Consider the following 17,158-nt stretch of genomic DNA (forward strand, 5'->3'; position numbering starts at 1 on the left):
AGCGCGGAACGAACGACAAAGCAAACAAAGCAAACGAAAGGCAACGTTCGACATCTTGCTCTCTCCTACTTAAGTGAGCGTATATATGTATGTATATGCGCAAATGTACATATATAAATTCCCGTATTTGTATTTGCATATGCCTTCTTATTGATTATTATTAATTTGATTTACTTGAAGTATTTAAAATAAAACCAAGTTTGTTAATAATACCTGTTGTTTTAATGTTATTATTATTAATTTTTTTATTACATATGAAGGAAAAAATGTATGGTAATATTTACCATATACCTTATAAGATATGTTGTATACTAATATATGTATATAAACATGCATATACACATACAATTTCGCGCAATTTTCAAAAAGAATAAATCTATATGTAAAGATGCATACAAATCATATGGACATATCAAATATACGAATCTATTCGGTACGCAAGCAAATGTAAGCTGATGTGCTTGAACTGCAAGCGAGAGCGCGGAACAAACGACAAAGAGCACAATCGGTCCCCGCGTTCGGCAACGTTCGACATTTGGCTCTGTCCTACTTGAGTGAGCACATATATGTATGTATATGTATGTACATATATGCGCATTTGTATATAAATTCACATACTTGTATTTGCATATGCCTTCTTCCTGTGTGCATGGTAATGAACCAATTCTCTGTTGAGAATAAACGATGATAGGAAAAATAGGAAATGAAAGGGAGTGTTTCAAGTGTAATGTGTCTTGAGAAAGTCAAATCGATGATGATGCCTCTAAGTGTTGTTGACTTATTAACGTCTGATGCACAATCGAAATTGAAGATATCTTTCATGAATTTGATAAATGTTTCGTCATTTTTCAAGTTTGTGTAAATGTAACTTGACCTATTCCATTGCAATTCCATTTACCTCCTCCTCTATATCCATACCAAATATCTATCAAACAAATAAAATTAAAATTTTGTTTTGAAAATTGCAACCATTCCATCAATATTTTCTTATGACGTTGTCACGTTAAACTATCGTCAGTAAACCGACTTTACAGACAACCTCTTTTTGATTAAGTTTTGAGCTGTGACATGCAACATTTATTATTTCTTTCTTTATGTATTTACATATTTAAATGAATTATTGTATAAATTGAAATGTAAGATGCAATATTTATAAGTAAATAAATGACTACTACTTACTTACATTCAAGACGCACCCAACAATTTAGAGTGGTAATTTCTATTCCTATTTCTGTGTTGAGGAGTAACCAGACATGACACAGTGAAACGAAGGTGAGGTTAGAGTTCAGCTGTTCAAAATAGGAAAATGCGAACACTCCACATGCATAGATGGGGATGCCTCCGATGATGACGCTGAATACACATTCCTCCAATGCATGCGTTGGCAACAATAACGTCGAACGCTGGAGGATACGCTCGATCACATGATAATTGAAAATATAATCGACAAGATGCTAAGTAGCTAGGAAACGTGGGAGATCATCAGTCGTTTCGCTGAAAGAGTTCCCCGAATAAAAAAGCGGCACCTGCGCAGCCTCATTGGTATAGACCTTTGTAGTGAGGAAGGTGGAACGCTACTCTGAAGGAATGCGAAAGTGGTTCCAGAGTGGGCGGCGGTTACAAACGAGGGGGAGTGTTTTAGTCTCCGCACATGCCCTTGCTGCGACGATAGCTTTGATGTTGCATTCGGCATTTGCCTCCCCTTACCCGCAAACAAAAAAAAAGCAACGGCTGAAGAAATAATAAGACATACATATTAGGTTGGGGAATAAGTTCGAAGCGTTTTTACCGAAGACTTTTATTAAACAAAAACAATAATTATATCAGTAAGTTATTGAATTATACTTGCATATTCGTCGATGCTGTTAACAACCTCTCCCCACCTCTCCCCTCATCTTGACCATTTTAGTTGATGCCGTTCCGTCAAAAATCGCCTGGTCTGGTGTCAAAGAAGTTGTAGAGCCAGTTTTTAAGGACCTCTTTGTTATCGACGGTAACGTCCTTCATATGGTTTGGCAGGGAGCGGAAAAGATGGTAATCGATCGGTGCAAGGTCCGAAGAGTACGGCCGATGCTGAAGGACCTCCCATTCGGGCTCTTGGAGTGTAGCTTTGCCGACTTGTGCAACAAGTGGCCGGAGTTGTCGTGAACGAGTATGTTTTGACCGTGTCGATAAGATCTTTTCTGCCGAATAGCCTCATTCACGCGGTGTAGCTGGGCAATGTAGAGCACCTTGTAGACCCTGACATTCTTTTCGATCATTTCCCGGTGCACCATGGCCTCCTAGTCCTACCAAACACATTTCGTGATCTTCTTTGGTCGACTTGGCCGGCTTAACTATCGGCTTTGACGTATCTTCTGGAGTGCCCTCTCCTTTGTTTGCTTCATATTGATGTATAGGCACCATTTCTCATCTTCCGTGACGATTCGGTACAAAAAGCGCTGTTTATGATTGCATGTTGCTCGATGGCGGGCGCAATGCTAAGAAGCAATTTGAAGGCTACTTTCTTTGCTTTTTACGTTGAGCTCGTCAGACCCCCAGGCCCCCAATTTGTCGGTAAATCCCATTGAATGAAGGTGATTGGGAACCGTTTTATGATCGCAGTTAATTTTTCCGTCGATTCACGAGTGGTTTGGCGATCGTTCTCCTTCAAAAGTGATTTGAGACGTTTTTCATATAATTCAGAGGCCTTCCGCTGCGAAACGTGTCATCGACGTCAAAGTCGTAATTTTTGAACTCTACAAACCTTTCCGTACTCGTCTATGAGACTTTCTTCATACACATTGCAAATGTTCCGGGCTGCTTCGGCAGATTTTTGACCTCGATGAAAAGCAAAGTAGACTAGGTGTCGAAAATGTAGATTTTTTCCTCCTGGGTATTAGATTTCTAAGCCTTAAAACTAATAAAAAATTAAATGGCTGTGTTCTATTGAATTAATACTTACTCTTTGCCAAATAGAAAACAAATCGTTGTAAATTAAGGGAAAACATTAAAACACCATGAACTTTTTCCTTAACCCAAAATATCTATATTTCCCGTGGTTCCTAGGAGAAACGAAAAGGGCCACTAATAAGATAGTGCTAGCCAAAAAATGCAAATTGTGATGTTTGCCTTTGTGTTCTTACACCAACGTCAAGGATGTGTATGCACGATGATTCCGCTTCTTAGACGCTGTTTATTACATTTAGCATATGTTTGCACAAATAGCTCAAAGGGGACCCTAATTTATTCTCAATAATAAATATATACTCTCGGGCCTTCCTCAAACACATTTTCCCGACAATATTTCGAGCTTTGAAGATAAGCTATACTAAATTTAAATAAAATTTAATATACCTATTTTACATTAATGACTTAGATGGAGATTAAACCTATAATAAATATAAGAAATAATTTGCAAATAAAGTTTGGGGAAAGCGCTGAAACAGTTTTTATAGCCAATGAGCTATGGAGAAGAGACAAACTGCCGAGCAATTCTTTACTAACCCGTAATTTCCCAACTTTCGAGAGAGAGAGAGAGAGAGAGAGAGAGAGAGGTCATATTCATTGCTTCGTCTCTTCAAAACATATTTAATAAGCACGATGCCACAAATTGATGCAAGAGTAGCTATCTTTTCAGACAGTTAAGCAGTTATCACGGCCTTAGATTACAATTCCGTTTCAGCCAAACTAGTTTTACAGTGTAAATATGAATCAGAATTGCTTTGTCGTTGGCTTCAAATTACTCTAATATGAGTTCCCGGTTATAGAAATATAAAGGGTAATGAGAGAGCAGATTAGCTAACACGAAAAGGCTCGGTACTAGACATAACAAATGCCGTGCCAGACGCTACCCCATTCACCAGAATAAAAGCAATGGATATGCTGCATACTTCTCTGCTTTAGCCGAAAGAAGGTGGAAGCAATTAGTATATGCATCGCAACAAGAAAAACATGGCCGTCGAACCACATACAGAGGACGAATTACCTGTTACGATGCTCTCGCCCAAACATTACAGGTATTACTGCATCCCTTAAATGTCACTAAAAGGTAGGGGATCATGTAGCCAGACTTAGGCTTCCTTTTAATCCCATCTGCAGAACCGGTCAGGCGGAGAGGGTGAAAGAAAGCATTTTCGACTATTTATGCGAATGTCTAGGGCTCTCAGACATAGAGATAAAAAATTTGCTGCTATACTGGGAAGACACGAAATGGATATGACTCAAACAAAAAAAAAAAGAGACAAACGAGAACAGTGGAAGTAAAACGACGTTAGTCGCTAATTAGGATTATTTCAGTGGAAATACTCAACCGCCACTTCAACAACAACAATATGACGCATTTACTAGTAGTAAACAGTATTTTATTTTGCTGACATTGCATAGGCTTTTGACTATATCAAGAAAAAACAAGTGACGAATTGAAATAAATTGAAATTGAAATTAAATTATAGTTTTTTTGCGCCTTTTGAATTATGGAATTATTGAGTTATTATTTGATTTTAATTTGTTTTATGGCTAATATTTATTTTAGAAAAATGAACGGTTTTTTGTTTCCCTTTATGTGCGCATACTTTCATATGTAGTTATGCACCTCAATATTTATACCTATTTTTAAGTTTTTCTCGCAATAAAAAAATATTGAAAGAAAATCTTTATATATTAATTATTTTAAATATGTACTTATTCTTATAAGAGTATTTTATACAAAACACCTCCCGAAAGAAATGCTACGCTGGCCTGTCTACAAGCTTAAGTATCGAAACATAAATTGGAAAAGTTACGCGAAAGATTGGAATATTGAAAAATTGAGGAAAACTGTAAATATGTCGTTCTTAGGGATCTTGGTATGAACTAAAAATCTATAACTGACGATTCGCATGATTCACATTTTTTATATACATTTCAATTAAAACAAATGATATATCAGGTCAGTCCATAAGTTCGTGCGTTTTTGAAAGGTGGTTTTAAAATTAATAAAAAAATATATTTAAAGTATTTATTAATCAATAATATATTTTCCTTCATTATTTACAATATCGTCCCAACGTTTAAGCAAATTTTTCCCGGCTCAAAAAATTGTTTGTCCTTGGAGCCAAAATACGCTTCGATATCCCTTTTTATAGCTTCTTTTGAGGAGTAGTTCTTCTTACTCATATCGGATTGAAGTTCACGGAAAAGGTGATAATCACAAGGTGCAATATCCGGAGAGTATGGAGGATGCGACATTAGCTCCCATCCGAGCTCGTTCAGCTTGTCTAATGCTTGCCTTGCGGTATGAGGTCTTGCGTTGTCGGGGTGAAACAAAACTTTGCGTCTATTCACTAAAGACAGACGATTTTTGTAAAGTGCCTCATTCAGGTTTGATAGCTGATGAGAATAATAATCAGCAGTTATCGTCTGGTTCGGTTCCAGAAGTTCATAATAAACAATACCGGTCACATCCCACCAAATAGACAGGAGAATCTTCTTGGGGTGAAGACCATCTCTAGGGGTCGGTTCTGGTGTTTCGTCTTTATCTAATATAACTATTGGCGTTTGCGGACAGGATTATTGTAAAGGACCCATTTTTCATCACCAGTAACGATACGGTTCAAAAAACTTTCATTTTCGAACCGTTGCAGCAGCTGAGAACACACATTCACTCTCTGCTGAATGTTGGCGGCGGAAAGTCTATGCGGAACCCATTTTCCCAGCTTTGAAACCTTTCCCAATTGAGCCACGTGCCTGTGAACATAGGTGGGCACACTGCATTATAAATTTACTGCATTACAAATAGCAGTAAGCAGTAAAATTTTACTGATTACTGAAAAAAATTTGCATTACCAATACACTTTTACTGATTACTGAAAAAAATTGCAGTAAAAATATTTTTTTACTGATTACTGAAAAAAAATTGCAGTAAAAATATTTTTTTACTGATTACTGAAAAAAATTACAGTAACAATTTTTTTTTACTGATTACTGAAAAAAATTGCAGTAAAAATATTTTTTTACTGATTACTGAAAAAAAATTGCAGTAAAAATATTTTTTTACTGATTACTGAAAAAAATTACAGTAACAATTTTTTTTTACTCATTACTGAAAAAAATTGCAGTAAAAATATTTTTTTACTGATTACTGAAAAAAATTACAGTAAAAATATTTTTTTACTCATTACTGAAACAAATTGCAGTAAAAATATTTTTTTACTGATTACTGAAAAAAATTACAGTAAAAATATTTTTTTACTGATTACTGAAAAAATTGCAGTAAAATTACTGATAATATAATTTGATTTGCATTATCAGTATAATATTTACTGTTTATGGGAAGTCAAAATGTAATACACTCTCATCACGAAATTCAATCATTTATGTAAAATATATATATCAGATACATGTATTTATTCCCAGTCAATATATTGAATTAATGATTTACAATGATTTAGGATCTATAAATGAACATGACAGTGATGAGGAAACTTACACTGACTCCGATTCAGATGACTCGACAATTGTTTCAGGTCCTCAATTTCGATCTGTAACTCCACGTCTGTCGAAACATTTTCCTTGTGCGAGTCACACTCTAAATCTTTTGGCTTCAACCGATTTCAACAAAATTATGAATTCCCAGTCAAGTCAGGATATAAAAGATATTCACAAAAGATCTTTCCAAAGGCAAAAAATCCTTCAATTTAATTGAAATTTTTTATATTTACATATTTTCTTACTGCACAGATGCACACAACTTTGGAATAAATGCAATAGAACGAAATCTGCAGAAATAGTTAATGGAGTGATGAATGCGAATTTAATAACTCCATGCATAACAAGGTGGAACTCGCTTTATGATTCCGTAAATAAGTTATTGGAGCACAAAACCAATTTAGCGGAATTATGTTTCCGTTTAAAAATTCCTACCATTCTCAGTGGTGAGCTTGAGTACTTAGAGGAATACGTAAAGCTTATGAGACCTATTGCAGAAGCAATCGAATTCCTTCAGGGTGAAAAGACCATGTATTTTGGTTATTTCATACCCACTATAGTGTCCTTAAGAATAAAAATGCGTCGTTTGGAGCCTAAAAGTTTTAAGTATTTAACCGAAAGTAGCAAAAAAATGCATGAAGCTTTGCTTAAAAGATTTGAAAAGTACTTCCTGATTCAGCCTGACGCTTGGGATGCTGTTATTGCCGCTATTTCTGTCCCTGATATTAAGTTGCGATTTGTGAAAGCTCTTTTAGAAACAGCTAAAACGCAAACAGAAGAGGAAGTTAAAAAAATGTTCAACATGTATGTGGTCAAGTATGGAAAAGTAGCCTGTGCTAAAACTCGTATTCTACCTCAACCCCCTCAAAAAACATTTTTTGACTTCGGGGATGAAAGTAATGGTAAACTTTTTACACTTGGTTTTCAATTAAATATTTGTTTTATGCATATATTTACTTAAATAGATACAAGCATACAATGTGGTTCCACTGACTCGGAAAATTATCTTCAAGAAACGCTCTTATACCTGGCCGAACGAGAAGAAACAACAAGTTGCCTAAATAAATATCAGGCTATTAAAAACGTATTTTTAAAATATAATACCCTGTTACCGTCATCTGCACCTGTAGAACGGTTGTTTTCATTCGCTGGAATTGTAAATCAGTCTAGAAAGCAAAAACTCAGCGATTCAAATTTTGAAATGCTTGTGTTAAGAAAGGCTAATAGCTAATATCAAATCAACAGTATTTTTACTGCAATTTTTTTCAGTAATCAGTAAAAAAATATTTTTACTGCAATTTTTTTTCAGTAATCAGTAAAAAAATATTTTTACTGCAATTTTTTTTCAGTAATCAGTAAAAAAATATTTTTACTGCAATTTTTTTCAGTAATCAGTAAAAGTGTACTGGTAATGCAAATTTTTTTCAGTAATCAGTAAAAGTTTACTGGTAATGAAAATTAAATTGCAATATCAGTAAAATATTATATTTACTGCATTCTTACTGTTACTGCAAAGTGCCCACCTATGCCTGTGAACTGTTTCATGCGATTAATTTAACCTCTGAGCTATCATATCGACTGTCAAATTTGGCTCAGCTTCTACGAGTTCGAGCAAGGCGTCGGAGTTAAAGGCTTCAGGTCGACCAGCGCGCGGGGCATCCTCCACGTCGAAGTTACCATTTCGGAATTTTGAAAACCACTTTTGCGCAGACCTTACACTCGCGGTATCCTCTCCGTGGACAGTGTTTATTTCTGCTGCAGCAGTTGTTGCATTTTTACCACTTTTATAAAAAAAAAAAATAAAAAATATGCCCCTTATACGCGTTCGAAGATTCCATTTTATTTTTTAACAACACGTGCTTCTATCCGCGATTAAAATCACACAATATATCAAAGAAAATATAAATAGTTCCGTTATATTCCGCGAATAGTTTTTTGCATGCAAAATTCGTACAAAAGTGAAATTATGTAAAAATACGCACGAACTTATGGACTGACCTGATAGAAAATATGTAAACAAATATAAGAAAATTCGGAAAATTAGGAAAATTTGAAAAATCATAATTTTTGTATGATGACAGGTATGCCTTATTTGGCTGATAAGAGCAGAGAATGTTAATGTTCCAAAATTCTCTGTTAATGGTAATGTTCCATTAACATTCTTTGGCTAACATTACATTAACAAGTTCCATTAACTTCTCTGATAAGAGCGTTGATGTTAATGGACCATTAATATTCTCTGATAACAGCAACCGTGATATTATAGAGTTCTGTAAATTTTACAGAGTTCTGTAAAAGTTTTGTTAGATATTGGCGAGATAAAATATATCGAGAATAGTAATAAATGGGACTTTTGGAGGGAATGAAAATTTGATTTCATGATGGTTTAACGCTATGTTACACCCTAAATGAATATAAATGAAAATGAAATGTATAACTTTTAAGCCTTATCTTTAATTCTGTCTTTTATCTTTTATTCTGTAATCAAAGATTTAATAAAATGACAATAAAAATGAAACGATCACATTTGTTTATTTTAAAGCCATTGGAGAAGATCTTTGGTAAGCAAACGACATATCTTTCTGCAGAAATAATGCGCCAAACAGAGCGCGTGATAGTTTTATCATTCATTAAACCGAATTGGTAGCGACAGGCTAACCTCCCACCCTGCCAGAAAGGAAAATACATTAACGAAACCAACGCAAGGCTGAGTCTTGTCGAGGCCAACAAGGAACAAGGAAAAAAAAATTACAAAATTTATAACTAAAATAATTAGCAAAACTTGACTTAAATCAACTAACTTTGATGGATCGTGCCACAAAGAGCAGTTCGTAGAATTTTTCACACATGGTTTTAATGGGCATATAAAAAGTGACAGAAATTTACATTTTACACTTTATTGACAACATTGATAAAATAATTTAAATTTCCTCTTAAAATTAAATTTCCATTTTTAACGCGCCACGAAACAGGTCCGGTAATGGCTAGTAAATAAATACCTCAAGGAGTACCATGCGCATAAATCGCCAAAGGTTTGTGTTGTTCAAATCTTTTGTAAATTTTTTTATTACAGTTTGTTATAAATTAACAATATGTAATTTTTGTACAATTAGGGTCTATTATGTTTTTTTTACCAATGCAAGAAGAATCTGTTTTTTGTAATTACACTGTAAATCTTATAGTTAGATCAGTTGGTGTGAGTCGCTTTAATCTTCGTTTGATATTTTCTGCCGCTACTATTTTACGCATTTGTTCGTTTTGGTGGACAGTCGCTGTATATGCTTAGTGCTACATTTTGTGATTGTTTCTTGGATAGTGCCTACGTTTAAGTCACGATGTATCGCTTCATTGGAAATAAACCAACCAGCATTTGTTATATTTCGTAATATTTTGGATTGTGTTCGCTGTATGAGCGGAATATTTGTGTTTTTAGCCGTTCCTCTTATTTCTATTCCGTATTTCCAGATAGGAGTAATAATTGTTTTGTATATAGTCACCTTATTATAAAGTGCTAGTTCTGATGCTCATCCGATTAGCCAACTTAATTGCCGGTACTTATTTTTGATTTGATTTCTTTTGTTAATGATATGCTGTTTCCATGTTAGTTTTTCGTCAATAGTTATTCCAAGATATTTTGCTGCTGGGCAGATTTTTATTTTGTTGTTTTTTAAGGTACGATTATATTTTGATGTCTTTTTGTTTGTATATATAACTTGTATAGTTTTGTCCTTATTAACTTCTATACCCCATTCGTCAAAACAATTTACTGTATTGTTTATTAATTTTTGAAGTGTAAAGTTCGCCAGTTTTTCGTCATTGTTTGATGCCATTAATACAGTATCATCCGCGAACGTTGCTATCATTGTATTATCTGTTGTCGGAGTTGGCACATCTGCGGTGTATATTACCGTATATATATTGCGGTACTCCAGCTGTCATTGGGAGAATATCGGAATATTCGTCTTCATGTCTTATATAAAATTTTGGATCAGTTATGTAGCTCTTCAAAAGTTCAAAGTAGTTTTGCGGAAAGATTCGTTTGAGCTTATGCAAAAGTCCTTTTTGCCAAACTTTATCAAAGGCTTTTGCAATGTCCAGGTATACAGCTACACAACATTTTTTGTCATTCATATCGTTAAGTATTTTGTTAGCAACCCTGTGGATTTGTTGGACTGTTGAGTGTTGCCTTCTAAATCCGAATTGATGGCTTGGTATCACCTTTTTTGCTGTCAAAATTGTTTCTAGTCGGTCGAACAATATTTTTTCAAACACTTTTGAAAGAATTGGCAATAGGCTGATGGGTCGATATGAGGCAGTTTTGGTGGTATCTTTTCCTGGTTTGGGTATGGCGGTAATTTGATCAATTTTCCATAGTCGTGAGAAGTATTTAGTCTCTAACATGCAATTAAATATATTTCTTATGAATTGCAATGCTATTTCACGTAACTCTTTTAAATTTTTTCCATTTATTAGATCATATCCTGGAGCTTTTTTATCGTTTAGCTGTCTTATTTGATTTTCAATTTCGCTTATGGTGATGTGGTGGAGCATTTCTGAGCTGAATATGCTCCTAATTTATGACCAGCACCGTTTTCCTACCACTATCTCGTGTGATGATGATGTTTTTTTTTTCAGATCCATTTAGTGAGGTCCAAGTATAGCAGCAAATCCTTTATCTCGATGTCTGAGATCTCTTTAATTTGCTGTAGGAAAGGCAAATGGTGGTCTTTCTTGTTTTGATTTTCGGAACGTTTATTATGTTATCAAATTTAATGGTAATGTTTTGATTATCTATTTCGCTTGTAAATGTGTCTAAGAAGTGTCTGGCTAGGGTTGTCGACTTTTTCTTTGATTGTTTTTGCCCATGTGCCGGCTTATGTTTTGATGGGAAGTTTATGTATTACAGCGCCATTAATGTGTTTTGTTGCTTTCCATAAGGAGTTATTTGTGGATGCTGCTGTTCCCAGGTTTGCCATATAATTTCGAGGTTTACTCTCCTTGTGTTTTGTAAGCAATGCTTTTAGCTCATTTGTCGCTTTATTAAGCTTAGTTTTATCTGCTGGATGTCCGGTGGTTTGCCATGTTTAGTTGAGATATTTTCTTTATTTGTCATTTTCGGTGTTGGTGTAGAGGAAGCAAATGCTTATAGTAGCGGAGTCAATTTCATCTGTAGCGGAGTCAATTTCATCTTGAGTTTTCAGTGATATATTTATTTTGAGTTTTTGCTCTAATATTTGGCAAGCATTAGTCCAATTCGTTCTAGAACTATAGGCCCTCAATAGGTCCAAGTAAGGTCATAATTAATGGTGAATGGTCTGAGGATAGCTCTAAGCATGATTTTATTATCAGACTTTCATATGACATATTTTTAATTATGTAGAAGTAAATGAAAAAAACATTTTTCCATCACTTGAAAAGGAAAATATTGAAAATGCCAAATTCGTTGACAGGAGTGTAGCTCCATTTCACTGCACACAACCGTATGCGTATGCAGAAGCATTGGCTTGGAAACAAAGGACACTCGAAACAGGTGAGAATATGGGGAATAAGAGAAGAAAATATTATAAATAATCGATTTTCAACGCATTTCAAGTGAATTGAACTGAAGAATATGAAAAAAACTATTTTTAGATAAAAAACGGTATTTGTACATGGGAAGGTAGAAATACATGTACACACATACATATATTTATATGTACATATGTATCTACATGGCAATCACAGCACTGTGCGTAAGGGATTGGGCATATTTTTATCATACATTTTGTGTGGAAAATGTAAACCTACTAACAAATATAGACAGTGTGAGGTAAGAGGGAACGAAGAAAACTCGATAAAAAAATAATGAGTTGAATATTTATCTAATTTTCAAGGATTATTTACTCTTTTAGGAGCGCAAGAAAAAATGAATAGGAATTGGGTTTAATTCCACAAATTGTGGGAAATGAAAATATTTTTAATCGCTAAAATTTCCTCGAAAAAATAATTGATATTTTGAATTCTTATTTCAATATTAATTTCCTTTTAAATAAATGCATTTCCGCGCATCAATTTTTTACCCACCATCGATCTCATACAAAACGTTGTAACTTTAAGGTTAAACGAAAATATTTTCTCATTTTCCATTGTTGCATGCATTTGATTTTGTTGCAACACCCGTTAAGTCTTACCCAGCACAATAATTGCGCTTACGACTCTTATGTGTGCTTGAATTGTGGTGTCCCACTGCAAATTCTTTTGCTTTTTAATGCGCATTTGTATCTGCCGGGGCAGTTACCGCAAGCAGTGGCCAAGGACTGCACTTCGTTTGGAATGAAAAATTTTGAATAGTTAAGTATGTGTTTGTGTGTATATCTTCTTACGCAATATTTGCATTACTTCGGGCACTCGACTTGTTTTGCAGCCAGCGGTTTTGTATCTAATAAATAATACAGACGCATATTTAGTTTGTAGATTACAGTTGCTTTTGATAAATGTTGCATTTCATACGACTCACAAGATTATTTTAGATTATTCAAATTTGAAATAGGAAATTTGCATGCAATTCGGGTGAATAAATACTTGAAATACCAAATTGAACCAGACAAAATCCCTGTAGGGAATTATGTATGTATATGAAATTTGATTAAAATTTGAGATGTTCTTCTTTTAACTTGCATTATTGTTGTAGAATGAACTCTAGGTAGGTAGGTGAAATGGTTGAAGTGCCGGTCTGGCACTCCTCAAGTAGCACTAAAGCGCCGTTTTGATACCATTATGAGACCTCCAACAGGCAGATATCTACAGCCAGCCTCAGCTGTTGATATAATGGAGAAGATTGATGGGATTTTGGTTGGCGCACTGCCCCATGCGTTCGAAGAAAGGATCGCTCAGTGACCTTAAGGGGGGAAGCTGGTCTAGAATTTTGAAAAAATCGAAAAATTTTTTTTTGTCTTAAAAGGTGCTTTAGGGTCTTAGAAATAATATACCAAATGAGGGATGCCAGCAAAAATGTCTAAATGCCCAAATTTTTCATTCGACGGCAGTGCCTCGCAGGTATGCCCCGAACGCTACTTACAACTTTAAACGCGTTTTTCTCGAAATCACTTTTTTTAAACTGGCCGAAGACATAACTCGAACAAATCTTTACCGATTCTTACGAAATTTTGACAATAGATTCGAAATACCTTTCTCCGGAGACGTACGTAGGATTTTTTATTTATATTACATAGTTTTTTTTTTAATCAGCAATTTTATGTCGTTCTTTATAGTGAAAATTGTAACTTTTTGTTCAAACGTGCACCATTTCGCGAAAAAACAAAATATCGAAAAAATCCTACGTACGTCTCTTTCTGTTGTTATATAGAAACTAAAAAAATTTTATTTTTTGATCCAGGACAACAATTAAGGAGTTTACGTCTTCGGCAATGGACGCACTAGAAAAAAAGGCGCCTTAGGAGAACTGCTGGACAGCGGCCATTTTGAAATTAATTCAGACGAAAAATTTTGTATTTGTACCATGAAAGCTATATTATTAAACCTATTTCACAGATTTTCGATTGATTCCTTTGTTGAGTCAAAATAAATTCATAAAATATGCCCATTTTTTGCGCTCTAGACCAGCTTCCCTCTTTAATCGTCTAGCTGCCAAACCCGGACATTTACAGAAAAAATGATCTACAGTCTCCTTCTCTGAAAGGTCCCCACAGCTTCTGCAATGGGGTTTAAATGATAACACTAGCACTACCGATCGTCCAGTGACCGGTAAACCCAGTTACGAGTTTGGAAATTCAATGGTGAGGAGTCCAAAAGACTTTCTGAGTCCTCCATATATTGTACTGCGGCCAAAGAGTTTTCGAAATAACACATGAAGAAATGAAGCTCCATCTTTTCTGCGCTTTCCTGAGAAATAATTTGCGCAGTTCCTCTTTAACAGCTATCAGGGGGATGCCAATAGCCGGGTAGATGTTTCTGAGGTCAATTCAGTCCCATTCCTGGCAAGCTCATCAGCAATTTCGTTTCTCTCTATGTTCCTATGCTATAGAACCCAGATTAGAGAAGTGTTACCTGCACGCCCAAGAGGTTTGATCTCCTCCTTAGAGGAGTTGACTAGTTTCGTTCTACCGTCAGATCCTTGATCGCGGCTTGACTATCGGAGAAAATGTTATTATCTAACTCGCTCCCACGTTCCCTAAGCATTTTGCATGCCTGCTGGATCGCAAAATCTTGTGCTTGAAAAGCACAGGCAGTATTCGACAATTTTAAAGAAATAGATAAATTGGCTGCTAACCCCTCCCGATTCTATCTTGGAGCCGTCAATGAAGACAGAGGTACCAGCTTGGTGCAATCCGTCCTACGTGGAAGGATTGCTCTGACACGACCCTCAAACTCTGTTTGCGGATAGAGAAATCTGTTCGAAGTTCGGAGAAATACGGTGTTAACCGCCCAAAAATGCTACCATGTCTCTTGAGAGATTGCCTCCAGAGGCCAACCTCCTTAACCTGATTGCAATTTGAGCTGCGATGGAAATAACGTAAGCTTCGGTGGGAAGTAAGTGCAAAACGACATCCATCCTCCAGTGATGCCAATGCATGCAGTCATTTGCACCCTCCCCAGTTTAGTGTTCATAACGTAAATTGAATTAAAATTATTTTTCTGTATTTATTTGTTGAAAAAAAACTGTTAATCTTTTATGATATTTTCAAAAACGGTTTTTCAGGTTTTGAAATATTATAAAGGGGTTTTCAATAAGGGCGGGTAGACGTTGAAATGGAATAAAACAAGCTGTGTGTGAGTTATTGGCAAAATTATAATTTTGAAGGCGCCTATATGCCATTAAGTGTGGAATATGACACCATTCAAATGCCCGCCTCGGCTTCTTACGGTGGAACGGATCCGAGTGGTCAAATTTTCAATGACTCTTCCGCATAGATCCGGCTGAATTTGAGTGATGGCCTCTGTTATGTTCACCTTTAGAGCATCGGTCGATTGTGGTTTATTTGCATAGACCTGAGACTTCAAGAAACCCCACAGGAAAAAGTCTAGCGGGGTCAAATCGCATGACCTTGGTGGCCAATTCACATCACCCCTGCGAGAGATAACCTTACCCTCAAATTGTTCATGCAGAATGTCGATCGTGGCGTTTGCTGTGTGGCACGTAGCGCCGTCCTGCTGAAACCACATGTCGTCTAGGTCCATATGGTTCAATATGGGCCATAAGAAATTGGTTATCATCGTTGTGTAGCGCTCGTTGTTGACGGTGACCGCCTCACCAACGTCGTTTTCAAAAAAGAACGGACCAATGACGCCGCCGGCCCAAAATCCACACCAAACGGTAACTTTTTGAGGATGCATTATCACCTGGTGAACCTCGTGTGGATTGGTGTCGTCGCATATACGGCAATTTTGTTTGTTAACACAGCCATTCATCCAAAAATGCGCCTCCTCGCCCAAAACTGGAGTTCTCTTCCAAACGATTCGAAGCCCAGTCAGCGAACAAACGACGTTGTCTATGGTCATCAACTTTGAGCTCCTGGGTCAGTTGGATCTTGTACGGGTATAGGCCCAAGTCCCGACGCAAAATTCACCAAGTTGAAGTCTGCGAAAGGCCAAGTTCTTGTGCACGGCGAGGAATAGACTGCTTCGGATTCTGCTGCACACTTTCACGGACCGCGGCAATGTTCTCTCTCCGCTGATCTTGCGTTCCTTGAAGGTACGGGTGTTGGCTGATTCTTTACTGACCCGATCGTCTCAAATTTGGCCACCAAACGTTGAAGAGTCGACTTTGAAGGGCCACCACGTCTACCGAAAAATGGGCGCAATGCGCAAAACGTTTGCGTTTATGAACACTCATTTTGATAATAAAGTTTTATCATTTGAACGTGCTGTTTAATCGTGTAACTTACCATGATGATTTGGCATAAACAACTGAATAATAAACAAAAGATTTGACAGATGTCACCAAAACAAAATGGCTGCCACAGGGCGCCAAAATCGACACTCGCCAATTGAAAACCCCTTTATTTGCAGGGGAACTAACATATACTTCAGATTCCTCAAAGTCGTCTAAATAAACCTCATCGTTGGTGGAGTTTGTTTATCGCGACGTGAGCATCTAAGTACTATCAACAAATACCTGTAAATGTTAAATTATTTCCAAAATGGTATTAAATTTACTAAAAATCGTTATCTTACTCGTCTTCATCACGAGCTTTTTGCTCCAAATAGCAAAATAATTATTTACGGCATATAATATTACATTTTCCTTAAATTTACTCTAGCCTCAAAACAAATGCCTACAGTGGAAGCTGAACACTTTTATCATATCAGAAACGATAATCGCACAATGGTCATTTGTGAAAAGACATAGTGAAAAGTGTCTGAGAAAATGACATTTCACGTTTACACACAACGAGAATCGACCCCCAGTTAATGAAATGAATGAATTTTATTGAAAACTAGATCTTGATTTTATTATACCAAGATCTCATTTTGCAGCTAGGTTTACTTCCTATTACACATAAGAGAAACTTTTTCTGCTTCGGTATTAAGAACTTTCTAACGAGGAAAGCAATTACTCAGGTTTTTTCAGTAATGAATACAATTTTTCTGGTCTCAGTTTATTGCTTGAAACGTAATAACTGTTTTGATTTTTATTTTTATTTTTTTATTACTTATATGTACATACACAAAATCACCTAGGAAAATGGTAAGTATTAAAACAATTAAAAAA

The sequence above is a fragment of the Anastrepha ludens genome, chromosome 2 (assembly GCF_028408465.1).
Source record: "Anastrepha ludens isolate Willacy chromosome 2, idAnaLude1.1, whole genome shotgun sequence".
Classification (NCBI taxonomy): domain Eukaryota; kingdom Metazoa; phylum Arthropoda; class Insecta; order Diptera; family Tephritidae; genus Anastrepha; species Anastrepha ludens.